Raw genomic sequence first — 12,514 nt, 5'->3', positions numbered from 1 at the left:
AAAGAGAGTGAGAGAGAGGGAGAGGGAAACAGAGATAGAAAGCGAGAGAGATACAGATATTACACCGATACAGATATTACACCGATACACTACCGGTCAAAAGTTTTAGAACACCTACTTCTTCTTTTTTCTACATTGTAGTATAATAGTGAAGACATAAAAACTATGAAATAACACATATGGAATCATGTAGTAACCAAAAAAGTGTGAAAAAAAATATATATATATATTTGAGATTCTGTCATAAGTTATATTTACATCCATAAACTATACTGTACATAGACATTAATACACTTAGTTTGATGTGGCGATTGTATAGATTAGATTTCATAAACATTCATTTGCAGACATATGTGTCACAGTATCCACAGAAGGTGGCGCCCCTCCCCAGTCGGGCGGCGCTCGGCGTCGCCGGCCTACTAGCTGCCACCGATCTATGTTTCTGTGTTGTTTGGTTTTGTCTGTCTAGGTCTGCACCTGTTCCTTGTTTGTAATTAGTGTGGGGGGGTATTTAGTTTTTCCTTTTTCTTCAGGTATTCGTGCAGGATTGTTTTGTGTCATTTCGAAGGGCTGTTCGTATTTACGCTGCCTGTTAGTTCAGCGTTTTGTGGAGCTGTCAATTTATTATTGCCGGGCTGCGCCCCGTTCTCTTTATTGTTTTGGAGCTGTGCTCCTGTCGGGTGTTTAGGCGCACCCAGTATTACGGCTGCCTATTTTTTCCAAACGGTGTTAATAAACATCTGTGTTTTTGGACCTCCGTCTCCTGCCCTTGACTCTGGCCCTTCCTGCTACACTGATAGCCGTGACAATATGACATCTTTACACAAGTATACATAGACATTCATAGAAGCTACAGTTGAAGTCGGAAGTTTGCATGCACCTTAGCCAAATACATTTTTAACTCAGTTTTTCACAATTCCTGACATTTAATCCTAGTAAAAATTCCCTGTCTTAGGTCAGTTAGGATCACCACTTTATTTTAAGAATGTGAAATGTCAGAATAATAGTAGAGAAAATGATTTATTTCAGCTTTTATTTCTTTCATCACATTCCCAGTGGGTCAGAAGTTTACATACACTCAATTAGTAGTTGGTAGCATGGCCTTTAAATTGTCTAACTTGGGTCAAACGTTTTGGGTACCCTTCCACAAGCTTCCCACAATAAGTTGGGTGAATTTTGGCCCATTCCTCCTGACAGAGCTGGTGTAACTGAGTCAGGTTTGCGCTCCTCCTTGCTCAAACACGCTTTTTCAGTTCTGCCCACACATTTTCTATGGGATTGAGGTCAGGGTTTTGAAATGGCCACTCCAATACTTTGACTTTGTTGTCCTTAAGCTATTTTGCCACAACTTTGGAAGTATGCTTGGGGTCATTGTGTCACGTTCGTTTGGAGAAACGGACCAAGGCGCAGCGTGAGTATCGTTCCACATCTTTATTATTATGTGAAACTTAGCAAGACAAACAATAAACTATAAACAAACAACAAACCGTGACGACAGAGGTGCAACATGCATCAACTCAAAATAATATCCCACAAACACAGGTGGGAAAAACAACTACTTAAATATGATCCCCAATTAGAGACAACGATGACCAGCTGCCTCTAATTGGGAATCATACAAAACCCCAACATAGAAAAAAGAAACTAGAACACAACATAGAAATAAATAAACTAGATAAACCCCCCAGTCATGCCCTGACCTACTCTACCATAGAAAATAAGAGCTCTCTATGGTCAGGACATGACAGTACCCCCCCCCAAAGGTGCGGACTCCGGCCGCAAAACCTGAAACCAAAAGGGAGGGTTAGGGGGGTTGTCTAGTGTTGGTGGCGGCTCTGGTGCAGGACGAAGAACCTTCTCATCCCGCGGATCCTCCAGCATCGGAGGCGGTTCTGGTGCGGGACGAAGAACCCTCTCATCCTGCGGATCCACCAGCATTGGAGGCGGCTCTGGTGCAGGACGAAGAACCCTCTCATCCTGCGAATCCGCCAGCATCGGTGGAGGCTCTGGACTGCCGACCGTCGCTGGAGGCTCTGAACTGCCGACCGTCACAGGATGCTCTGGAGCGCCGACCGTCACTGGAGGCTCTGGACCACCGACCGTTGCTGGAGGCTCTGGACCGCAGACCGTCGCTGGAGGCTCTGGACTGCAGACCGTCATTGGAGACTGTGGACTATGGATCGTCACAGGAGGCTCCGGGCCGTGGATCATCCCTGGAGGCTCCGGGCCGTGGATCGTCACTGGAGGCTCCGAGCCGTAGGCCGTCTCAGGAGGTTCCTGAACGTGGGTCATCTCAGGAGGTTCCGGACTGTGGACTGTCTCAGGAGGTTCCGGACTGTAGACCGTCTCTGGAGGTTCCAGACTGTGGACCGTCTCTGGAGGTTCCGGACTGTGAAACGTCGCCGGAAGCTCTGGACAGGAAACTGTCGCCGGAAGCTCTGGACTGGGAACTGTCGCCGGAAGCTCTGGACTGGGAACTGTCGCCGGAAGCTCTGGACTGGGAACTGTCGCTGGAAGCTCTGGAATGGGAACTGTCGCTGGAAGCTCTGGACAGGGAACTGTTGCTGGAAGCTCTGTTCTGGGAACTGTCGCCGGAAGCTCTGGAACGGGAAGGCGCACTGGAGGCCTGATGCGTGGGGCCGGCACAGGTGGCGCCAGACTGGTAACACGTGCCTCAGGGCGAGTGCGGAGAGCAGGCACAGGACATATCTGACTGAGGACACGCACTTCAGGGAGAGTGCGAGGTGGAGGCACAGGACGTACTGGGCTGTGGAGGCACACTGGAGACCTGGTGCGTAGAACCGGTGCAAGATATACTGGACCGTGGAGGCGCACTGGAGGTCTGGAGCGTAGAGCTGGCACAACCCGTCCTGGCTGAATGCTCATTTTAGCCCGGCAAGTGCGGGGCGCTGGCACAGGATGCACTGGGCTGTGAAGGTGCACTGGAGATACGGTGCGCATCACCGCATAACACGGTGCCTGACTGGTCACACGCTCCCCACGGTAAGCACGGGGAGTTGGCTCAGGTCTAAACCCTGACTCCGCCAATCTCCCCGTGTGCCCCCAAATTTTTTTGGGGGGGAGCTGCCTATCGGCCTTCCATCGTTTCCGTGCTAATTCCTCGTATCGTCGCCGTTCCTCTCTTGCTGCCTCTAATTCCTCCCTTGGATGGCGATATTCTCCAATCCGCGTCCAGGGTCGTTTGCCGTCCAGGATTTCCTCCCATGTCCACTCTTCCTGGCCACGCTGCTTGGTCCTGGTGTGGTGGGATATTCTGTCACGTTCGTTTGTAGAAACGGACCAAGGCGCAGCGTGAGTGTCGTTCAACATCTTTATTATTATGTGAAACTTAGCAAGACAATCAATAAGCTATAAACAAACAACAAACCGTGACGACAAAGGTGCAACATGCACTAACTCAAAATAATATCCCACAAACACAGGTGGGAAAAACAAAATCACCTAAATATGATCCCCAATTAGAGACAACGGTGACAAGCTGCCTCTAATTGGGAATCATACAAAAAACCCAACATAGAAAAAAGAAACTAGAACACAACATATAAATAAATAAACTAGATAAACCCCCCCAGTCATGCCCTGACCTACTCTACCATAGAAAATAAGAGCTCTCTATGGTCAGGACGTGACACATTGTCCATTTGGAGAGCCATTTGTGACCAAGCTTTAACTTCCTGAATGATGTCTTGAGATGTTGCTTCAATATATCCACATAATTTTCCTTCCTCATAATGCCATTTATCTTGTGAAGTGCACAAGTCCCTCCTGCAGCAAAGCACCCCCACAACATGATGCTGCCACCCCCATGCTTCACAGTTGGGATGGTGTTCTTCGGCTTGCAAACCTCCCCATTTTCCCTCCAAACATAACGATGGTCATTATCGTCAAACAGTTATATTTTTCTTACATCAGACCAGAGAACATTTCTCCAAAAAGTACGATCTTTGTCCCTATGTGCAGTTGCAAACCGTAGTCTGGCTTTTTTATCACGGTTTTGGAGCAGTGGCTTCTTCCTTGCAGAGCGGCCTTTCAGGTTATGTCGATATAGGACACATTTTACTGTGGATATAGATACTATTGTTCCTGTTTCCTCCAGCATCTTCACAAGGTCCTTTGCTGTTGTTCTGGGATTTATTTGCACTTTTCGCACCAAAGTACGTTCATCTCTAGGAGACAGAATGCGTCTCCTTCCTGAGCGGTATGACAGCTGCGTGGTCCCATGGTGTTTATACTTGAGTACTATTGTTTGTACAGATGAACGTGGGTGTACCTTCAGGCATTTGGAAATTGCTCCCAAGGATGAACCAGACTTGTGGAGGTCTACAATTGTTTTTCTGAGGTCCTGGCTGATTTCTTTTGATTGTCCCATGATGTCAAGCAACGAGGCACTGAGTTTGACAGTAGGCCTTGAAATATATCCACAGGTACACTCTCCAATTGACTCAAATTATGTCAATTAGCCTATCAGAAGCTTCTAAAGCCATGACATCATTGTCTGGAATTTTCCAAGCTGTTTAAAGGCACAGTCAACTTAGTGTTTGTAAACTTCTGAGCCACTGGAATTGTGATACAGGGAATTATAAATGAAATAATCTGTTTGTAAACAATTGTTGCTAAATGTACTTGTGTCATGCACAATGTAGATGTCCTAACCGACTTACCAAATCTATAGTTTGTTAACAAGAAGGCTGAACTAGATACTCTGAATTGAGAGGGTTAAGGCTGAACTAGATACTCTGAATTGAGACGGTTAAGGCTGAAGTAGATACTCTGAATTGAGACGGTTAAGGCTGAAGTAGATACTCTGAATTGAGACGGTTAAGGCTGAAGTCGATATTCTGAATAGTGACGGTTAAGGCTGAACTAGATACTCTGAATTGAGACGGTTAAGACTGAACTAGATATTCTGAATAGAGACGGTTAAGGCTGAACTAGATACTCCGAATAGAGACTGTTAAGGCTGAAATAGATACTCCGAATAGAGACGGTTAAAATGTAAAAACTAGATACTCCCCCGAATAGAGACGGTTAAGGCTGAACTAGGTTCTCTGAATAGAGACGGTTAAGGCTGAACTAGGTTCTCTGAATAGAGACGGTTAAGGCTGAACTAGGTTCTCTGAATAGAGACGGTTAAGGCTGAACTAGGTTCTCTGAATATAGATGGTTAAGGCTGAACTAGATACTCTGAATAGAGACGGTTAAGGCTGAACTAGATACTCTGAATAGAGACGGTTAAGGCTGAACTAGATACTCTGAATAGAGATGGGTAAGGCTGAACTAGATACTCTGAATAGAGACGGTTAAGGCTGAACTAGATACTCTGAATAGAGACGGTTAAGGCTGAACTAGATACTCTGATTTGAGACGGTTAAGGCTGAACTAGATACTCTGAATTGAGACGGTTAAGGCTGAACTAGATATTCTGAATAGAGACCGTTAAGGCTGGCTGTAATATGCTGTTTGGGTGTGTCCTCCTCTGGCCTCTCCCCTTCTTAATTATTTGTCAGTCGTAATCCTGCCTCCTAAGCTGCTTACCCCTTTCCCCTCCAAGCCAAAACACACACCCTAGGATACCTCCCCAATCATCTCTTTATCAAAACACGTAGGGTCACTGACTGGACACAATCCCCCTCCAGCTTCCACTACAAGTAGCCACTACTAATAAACCTATTTTTACTGGTTAGACACTAGGAAGTATGGCCATCATGAATATCTTAAGCAATGCCGTTACTTTAACATAATTTATTGTCTGTTTCTCTCTGTAAAATTCCTCCCTTGACCTGCTTATGTCAGCCCTATTGTGTTGAATGATTGATCAGCTGGCCTATTACAATCATGGAGTACTGTCTGAATGAGGGCATGTGACATTGCCAATAACTCAATCTATTACACGTCAACTGATGGCACAAGGCAAGGCTGGAGACAGATTATAATGACAATCACCATGATAATCACCATGACAATCACCATGATAATCACGCTGAGCTGCTTGAGGAGGGTTTATCGTTCCTATTTTCCTCTCTCTCTTTCCGTCTGTCTTTCACTTTCTCTTCCTCTCTTTTTGTATTTTTTCTTGTCCCTCCTTTCTGTCCCTCCCTTCCTTCCCTTCCCCCCCCCCTCTCTCTCGTCTCCCTCCCCCACCCCTCCACCCTGATGTATGTGTCAACATTGTGTGTGTCTGAGTGTGTTGTAGTGTGCTTTGACTACTCGAGATGGGTCTGTAAATTCTCTCCCCTATACAGTCAGTGGTAAGAGTATCCATAACTGTCAGCCCGATACACCCCAGTCATTACTGTCTGGGCCGATCCATTAGTCTCTGGAGAGCGGGGGTGTCTCACTCAGTGACTCTCAACATCCATAAATTATATGCAATGAGCCAATTTCCAACTTTAAGTGTTCTGAGCAGGTGATTTGTCCTGTGAAGTCATTTAAAGATCATTAGAAGGAAATATTTCAATGCAGATGTTGTCCCCAGAGCCCAGATGAATCGAAACAAACAGAACAGCTGATACACTAGATGAATAGCTCTCATTGGTAGGTTCAGTCAGTGGTGGGTTCCCATCAGCCAATGGGGTTGGCATACAGGAGGAATGTTAATTGACATACGTTTGACTGAGAACATATTTGTCTGAAAACCAGCTTATGTGTATTACATTGTGGTTTAGGTAGAGGATGTTGATTGAATGTATTGGTTTATGTGGAGGACATTGATTGACTGTATTGATAGAGGATTACTCACACTGTAGTGTTGCACCATGAGAAATCAATGGCTCGATGCCAGCTAACTTTTCTGCTGATTGGATGTGAAAGTATTTGATTGTGACGAGACACGGTGACGACAACACGGGGATATTGAATTTGTCAGTGAAAGGATTGGAGCTAAAGGTGGTGTTCCTTGGGGAATTTTGACCACTTGGTGTCCTTACCACCCCCATGTTTATGAATGAGAGAGTAACGTCGGCCCCTCAATGACCCATAGACACACACACACTCGCATGCACACACCTGTGGGAGCTGTAGTTGCTCTATCAGGCAAGGACTCATATGCGACCCAGCCCAGAGCCCAACCCAGACAAGCAGACACACACACACACACACACACACACACACACACACACACACACACACACACACACACACACACACACACACACACACACACACACACACACACACACACACACACACACACACACACACACACACACACAGACAGACAGACGAGAGAATGTGTTGGCTGTATGCTGACCAGGCAGTCCAGAGGCAGTTGGGCTGCTAAGCTGCTAACCGTTAACGTCATACCAAGAGCTGTCCCCTGTCCAAGTCCCACATATGTGACTTTGACTGTCTGCCTGGATGGACGAGGAGGAATGTGAACACACTGGCAACAGCCGAGGAACACACACACACACACACACACACACACACACACACACACACACACACAAAGGAACACACACATATACACATCTGCAACGATAGAATAGATAACTAATATTTGCGAAACTAGTAAATACTTTTAAACCTCATAGTCAGTTTCCCCAGACCCAGATTAAGCCTAGTCCTGGACTGGATCTATTGAACATGATTCTTAGTCCAGTAGGTTTAATCTGGGTCTGGGAAACCGCTCTATAGTCTCACATCAACATAGTGACTGTAGTCTCAACCCAGAGTGGTATCACTGGTGCAGCTGATTGGATTCTGTGTTTTGGCATGAATGGTTAGAGAGACAAGTGTGGCCAAGGCTCAGAGGGTGAACCAGGACACACAGTACTGCTGTTAAAACTAGACCAGGCAGATGGAGACTCCAGATGTGAGAGTTCTGACAGCACTCAGCAGCCACACACACACACACACACACACACACACACACACACACACACACACACACACACACACACACACAAACACACACACTCTCACAAACACACACACAAACACACACACACACACACTTTCTCTCTCACAAACACACACACACACACATGCAGAAATCACACACACACACACACACACACACACACACACACACACACACACACACACACAATTTCTCTCTCACAAACACACACACACACACACATGCAGAAATCACACACACACACACACACACACACACACACACACACACACACACACACACACACACACACACACACACACACACACACACACACACACACACACACACACACACACACACACACACACACACACACACACACACACACACACACACACACACAGACATTACACACTTAGACACACACACTCACACACACTCAGACACACACAAGCACGTGCACACTTAAAGACAAACACATACACAAGCATACGTGCACAGACACACCAATTTATACACATACAGGCTCTCTCTCGCCTTCAAAAAACACACACACATGTCATACACTCACCTGCTTGTTACAGTTTTTAACAATCCCTTTGGCACTAATTTCAGAACCTTGTGGTCATTTTTCAAAACTCTAGACACAAAACACAAAACGGTCATCACTTGTAACAGGCTGTCCAATGTTCAAAACATTGCATTGTGCATTCATATCTTTAAAGAAACCTTGCACTTGCAGAATCATTGGTTCAAATAACTAATTTATCATGAAATACCATAGGATCATTCATTTAGATCACCCACACACAAGATACCGATAGTTTCACTGTGTAGTTGTTTGTTCAATCATTAAATATTGTAGTACAAAATATGTGATGCATGTTTCATTATGCTACTACACGTAAATACATCACTGTAAAAGGACTAGTAGAGAGAATACTACAGACACAGTGGAATCATTGAACAAAATATGACATTTATTGATGAAATACAATAAAATCACAATATAGGTTTCTTTGAATCAATGCTAAAATGATTCACTCCAAAAAAAGAAAAAATACTTAAAGGTCAACTGCAGTGTTCCTCACCTGGCTTACTGTTAAAAGCAAAACAAAAGATTGATTACTGTACTTCTACTGTACTTCCATCAACCCTGTCTTGTGGATTTGGCCACAGGTTTTCATCCACATCACAATGGATGTTTTCATTAGCCAAATATCTTGGGAAGAATCTTTGGGCATGGTGAATCCAGGCCTGACACTGGTCTGCCGTGATGTCATCCATGGCCTGGAGAAGGGTGGCTTGTTCATGAGGGCGCCTATCATATACCTTCCACCTCCATGTGGAGAAAGATTCCTCAATCGGGTTAAGGAAAGGAGAGTATGGGGGTAAGTACAGGGTGGTAAATTGTGGATGGGCCTGAAACCATGCTTGCACCATTTGAGCATGGTGGAACCTGACATTATCCAACACAATGACATAGGTCATGCCATCAGCTCTACAGACCTGATTTAGCTCATCATGGAAGGTTACATTCTAACAGCGAATCATGTGGCTGCCTGCAACTCAATATATAGAGTATATAGAGTAGAGAGCTTTAGTTGTTGTTCGACCTAACATTAGAACGGGCAAGATGCGTAATCTAAGCAACTTTGACCGTGGTATGATTGTTGATGCCACACATGGTGATTCCAGCATCTCAGAAACAGCTGCCTTCCAGGGATTATTCCGCACTACAGTCTCTAGAGTTTACAGAGAATGGTGCGATAAGCAAAACACATTCAATGAGCGGCAATTCTGTGGGCAAAACACCTTGTTAATAATGAGAGATAGGTCAGAGGAGAATGTCCAGACTCATTCAAGCTAACAGAAAGGCCACAAATGCTCAAATAACAGCTGTTTAAAACAGTGGCGTGCAGAAGGGCACCTCTTAACGTACAACACCGTGAATAATTCAGGTTGCTGTGGAGGCAAAGGGGGTCCTACCCAGTACTAGATACGTGTACCTAATAAAGTGGCCAGTGAGTGTACTGTAATGTCAAATCTGAAAACATGGTCTGGAAAAGTGGTACATGGGACCATAGAAACAGTGTCTGATAAAGAATGATGATGAAATATTACATCCATAGATAATGTAGTCCAATTGGTTCATGTTCCACAGTAATTGGTGTCAATGGATCTCGTTATCCTGAAACTTTCATGATCTAAACATGGAATATTGTTTATCAGTTTCCATAAAACTATGCATTAAGAGTAATGCAACAGTTACTTATCATTTTGATCAGTTGTATACAATTGATGGTTAGATCATTGTAATGAAATGAATAGACAGTCATCTCAGATGTAATGTGTGAATTACATTTTGAAATGGTAATACTTTGATGTTAAGTTGTGTCATTTTGAACAGGTGATTTTAGTTCAATGAACAAATGATCTTAGCTTTATGTGTATTGTATCCAAGCAATTGGAAAAAGTGTTAGAGTTTTGCAAAAAATTGCATTTTGATCATTGGTTGTGCGTTTTGTCTAGAGTTTTGAAAAATGACATTAAGGTTCCGAAATTAGTGCCAAAGTGATCGTAAAAAACTGTAAAGAGGTCTTTTCTTTCCACATCTTCAGCAGAGGCCAGTGCTTGGCCAGCATCTTTATGTCCCAGCATGCCGTTTTTTGGGCCGCCCGAGTACGGTCTGTGTGTGTGGTTGGTTCATGTATTTTTCACGGTTCCGCAGTCTCCCTCTTGCCATGGGTTAACTGGTTCATGATTTATAAGCCCTAGAGCGATCGACCAAATCTTGGTCAGCGATTGTATTTCTTGTCCGAGCGCTGAGTTCCCTGGAAGGACAGACAAACCCACCGCCTGGTGGGATGTCAAATTCTCACAATTCTCACAAAACAGAAAAATGCAGGGGAAACCAAGAAGAAGAAAATAATATTTCTTCAGTTTGTGGTTTCACGTGGTGGTGGAGCGTCTTTGAAGTGAGGCAGTGGTGAAACACAAGGGTGTATTAAAGAAAATATAAAATATTATTTGTCTGTGTTGGAGGAGAAGTCTGATTCTGATGGCTCAGGCAACATCCCAAATGGAACCCTGTTACCTACAAAAAAAAACATAGGACTCTGGTCAAAAGTAGTGCACTATGTAGGGAATAGGGTGCCATTTGGGATTCAGCCTCAGACTTCCTGTCGTTGTGGGCTGTCTGAACTGTCCCTGTCCTCCCTTTGTGTGTGTGTGTGTGTGTGTGTGTGTGTGTGTGTGTGTGTGTGTGTGTGTGTGTGTGTGTGTGTGTGTGTGTGTGTGTGTGTGTGTGTGTGTGTGCGTGTGTGTGCGTGTGTTTCAAGTTTTTATTGTCACGTGCACAAATACAGTGAAATGCCTGTTCATGTGTACACGTGTAAATGTATGTGTGCGTGTGCTTGTGTGCATGCGTGCGTTATTGTGTGCGTCCTTGTGAGAACCCGCTCCTGTGTGTTTGCCACTAACGACCTGGGATTGAAGATCAGTATCAATCCAGTCAAATTCCCCATACACAGCAGTTGAACTATGCTGCTGTAAACTGTCCTCCTTAAGACCAATACACTTACACAGTGTTTCCAGTACATGTTTCCAAACATACTTGATATCTCAATCTCTTTTCATGCGTCCGTGGTGGATGGTGTACGCTGTACATACAGCACAGGTGTTAAATGACATGCCTTGCTATGATGTCCGCACCATTCTGTGTTGGGGATGGAGTGTGGATCTCGATCGATACAGAAGCGCGTATAGCTTTGTGAGTTATTGTGTTGTTGACGCCTTTAGCAGAATGCCAGCACACCGCGCGCACACACACACACACACACACACACACACACACACACACACACACACACACACACACACACACACACACACACACACACACACACACACACACACACACACACACAGAGAGAGAGAGTGGGAGACTATCATTCATTCACTCATGTGGATGATATGTTGTTGGGGATGTTGTGATAATCGGTCACAGTAAGGGGTAATTACAACATAATGATTTGTTTACAATGGCAAATGTTATTCCACCTGTATAGAATTTGCCCCCTCAAGGGTTGACGTGGCTATCGATTTCACGGATATATTCAGGGTCACTTCAGCGAGCAGGCCTTTCTAATCGACCTGGCCCGGGTATCCTGGAAGGATATTGACCTCATCCCTTCAGTAGAGGATGCCTGGTTATTTTTTTTAAATGCCTTCCTCACCATCTTAAATAAGCATGCCCCATTCAAGAAATTTAGGACCAGGAACAGATATAGCCCTTGGTTCTTTCCAGACCTGACCGCCCTTAACCAACACAAAAACATCCTGTGGCGTTCTGCATTAGCATCGAACAGCCCCTGTGATATGCAACTTTTCAGGGAAGTTAGAAACCAATATACACAGGCAGTTAGAAAAGTCAAGGCTAGCTTTTTCAAGCAGAAATTTGCTTCCTGCAACACAAACTCAAAAACGTTCTGGGACAGTGTAAAGTCCTTGGAGAATAAGAGCACCTCCTCCCAGCCTCCCAGGATAGGAAACTCTGTCACCACCGATAAATCCACTATAATTGAGAATTTCAATAAGCATTTTTCTACGGCTGGCCATGCTTTCCACCTGGCTACCCCTACCCCGGTC

The 12,514-nt window shown here is 44.7% G+C and overlaps 1 pseudogene; it reads left to right on the top strand.

Annotated features, from left to right (window-relative positions):
- Positions 1-12,514, top strand: part of LOC106586654 (potassium voltage-gated channel subfamily KQT member 4-like) — a 129,796-nt pseudogene that overhangs the window by 90,496 nt on the left and 26,786 nt on the right.

Source organism: Salmo salar, chromosome ssa02 (assembly GCF_905237065.1).
Source record: "Salmo salar chromosome ssa02, Ssal_v3.1, whole genome shotgun sequence".
NCBI classification, from domain to species: Eukaryota; Metazoa; Chordata; class Actinopteri; order Salmoniformes; family Salmonidae; genus Salmo; species Salmo salar.
The sequence above is the reverse complement of the archived record's forward strand: the minus strand, read 5'-3'. Positions and strand labels throughout refer to the sequence as shown.